The following is a 2,813-nucleotide window of genomic DNA, read 5'->3' as shown; positions in this document are numbered from 1 at the left end:
CTCCAAAGCTTCGGCAACGACGCGTCAGGTACTGGCCGCCATGGACGAGGGCAACAACAACATCACCAAGATGCTCGAGTCCCTCCTCGCCAAGATGGACGAGCAGAAGGCGGTCCATGACAAGCATATCGAGATTTAGGCCGCCTTCAACGCGCAGATCTCGCAGGACGTGCGCAGCCTCTCCAGGCAGATCGATCTGATGCAGGCCGACGTCGACGCGACTCGCAAGACGGTGGAAGGCTCAGCATCGCCGTCGGGGTCGGTCACCACCGTGCTGCACCAACCCGCCGCTCCGCAACAACCCCCACCACCGCCCCGCCGCCTCCACACTCGCCGCGTGTGGCCACCGAACAGGGCCGCCCGGCGACCGCCCACGCGCGTCTCGGGGACCATCGACCCCCGCTGATTCCCGTGCCTCCACAGGGCGGATTCGCGGCCCCGGCCGCCGCTCCCTCCCCAACAGCGGGCCACTACGGCAACGACTACCACAAGCCACCGAAGCACGACTTCCCCCGATCCGATGGCTCCGCTCCATACCTGTGGCTAGATCACTGCCTGGCGTACTTCGAGCTCTACAAGGTCGCACCACACAACTGGGTGGCCACCGCGGCGCTGTATATCGAAGGCCAAGCAGCGAACTGGCTGCAAGCATTTCGTTAAACACATCGCGGCATCACCTCGGAGGTCTTCACGTTCGCCGTGCTCGAGGAGTTCGGTGCCGATGAGTTCGAGGTGGTCATGCACAAGCTGCTTCAACTCCGGCAGACCACCACGGTCGCCGAGTACCGTGCGGCGTTCGACGAGCAAATGTACCACCTGCTCACGCTCGATCCATCCATCAACACCAAGTTCTTCGTCACTCAGTTCATCCTGGGCCTGAAGGACGAGCTACGCGCCCCGGTTCATCTGCAGGCGCCCTCAAGCATCACCAGGGCGTCGGTGTTGGCGCGTATTCAAGAGGAGGAACTGGGCAAGACGCGCGTGCCCCCATGCATCACACCAGCGGGCGACCCCCACCGGCGGCGGCTCCACCACAACCCCGGGCGGCCGCGCCCAACCGCGCCCCCACGGACGACTACGCGCACGAGCGGCAACTCCGCGACTATCGCCGCGCCAATAATTTGTGTTTCAAGTGCGACGACCGATACTCGCGGGAGCACCGGTGTGCGCAGCCAGCCCAGCTACTCACCATCAGTGTCGGCGATCACGGCGAGGTGCTCTCCGACGACACCATCCACGCGCTGCAACTCCTCGACGACCCCAGACCGGTCGCGCAGCCGCCAGCTCCTGCTGGGGATGCTCCCGAGTGCTGCCTCCTCTCGTCGCACGCTCTGGACGGCACGGACTCGGCGATGACGATCCGCCTACGCGCACTGGTGGGCAATCAGGTCATGCTACTTCTCCTTGATTCGGGCAGCTCGCATAGCTTCGTCAACAAATCCTTCGTCGGTCGTCTCGGGCTGGCGACAGAAGAAATGCCGCGGGTGGACGTGCACGTCGCCAACGGCGACCGTCTCTCCTGCAACCGCATCGTCCCCGAGCTCAAGTGGTGGATGCAGGGGCACACGTTCGCCACACCGATGCGCGAGCTGGACATTGGCGCGTACGATGGCATTCTGGGCATGGACTGGCTTGCCCAGCACAGCCCCATGACATGCCACTGGCAAGACAAGTGGGTCAAGTTCACCCACGACGGCGAAGAGGTGACGCTCCGGGGCGCGCCCACCAAGGCATCCACCACCCTTAAGGCGATCAAACCCGACGAGCTGCGCAAGATGATCGCGGGCAACGACGTCTGGGCCATGGCCATGGTGGACACGTGCGGGCGCGCACCGCCACCACGGTGCAAATGCGCCAGCCAGACGCCCCTCGGCGACCTCCTGGAGGAATTCGCCGACGTCTTCGCCGCTCCCCAGGGCCTGCCGCCCCATCGCCAGTATGACCACGCCGTCACACTGGTGGAAGGCGCAGTCCCCGCAAACACTCGCCCGTACCGCTACTCGCCGCTGCAGAAGGACGAAATCGAGCGCCAGGTCAAGGAAATGCTCGACGCCGGCGTCATCACGCACAGCGTCAGCCCGTACGCGGCGCCGGTCCTGTTGGTCAAGAAGAAGGACGGAACGTGGAGGTTTTGCGTCGACTACCGCCGTCTGAATGATGCCACGATCAAAAACAAGTTCCTGCTCCCGATCGTCGATGAGCTCCTTGACGAACAGGCGGGCGCAACAGTCTTCTCCAAGCTGGATCTCCGCGTGGGGTACCACCAAATTCGTATGCGCGAGGAGGACGAGGCCAAGACCGCGTTCAAGACGCATCACGGACATTTTCAGTTCAGGGTCATGCCGTTCGGCCTAACGAACACCCCGGCGACTTTCCAATGCCTCATGAACGCCATATTCAGTAAGTATGTGCGCAAATTTGTGATCATTTTCCTTGACGACATCCTTGTCTTCAGTGAAACAATGGAAGAACACATCGAGCACCTCCGGATCGTCTTCGAGTTGTTGCAGGCGCACCAACTGTTCGTCAAGGAGAGCAAGTGCACTTTTGCCTGCAACCACATCGACTACCTGGGGCACGTCATCTCCAAGGAGGGCGTAGCCACTGACAAGGACAAGACGCTGGACATGGAACAGTGGCCAGCGCCGACGAACGTCACCGAGTTGCGTGGATTCCTGGGGCTCACCGGCTACTACAGGAAGTTCGTGCCGCACTACGGCATCATCGCAAAGCCCCTCACGCAGCTCCTCAAAAGAAGGGCTTCTCCTGGAGCGAGCAGGCGCAAGCGGCGTTCGAACGGCTCAAGATTGTGA

At 62.5% G+C, this 2,813-nt stretch overlaps 1 pseudogene; it reads left to right on the top strand.

Moving 5' to 3' along the window:
• Positions 1–678: 678 nt before the first annotated feature.
• Positions 679–2,813, top strand: LOC147984440 (uncharacterized; annotated as a pseudogene).

This window comes from Triticum urartu, chromosome 2A, assembly GCF_056163025.1.
Source record: "Triticum urartu cultivar PI428250 chromosome 2A, HENAU_Tu73, whole genome shotgun sequence".
NCBI classification, from domain to species: Eukaryota; Viridiplantae; Streptophyta; class Magnoliopsida; order Poales; family Poaceae; genus Triticum; species Triticum urartu.
Note: the sequence above shows the minus strand (reverse complement) of the source record. Positions and strands in the feature narration are given on the sequence as shown.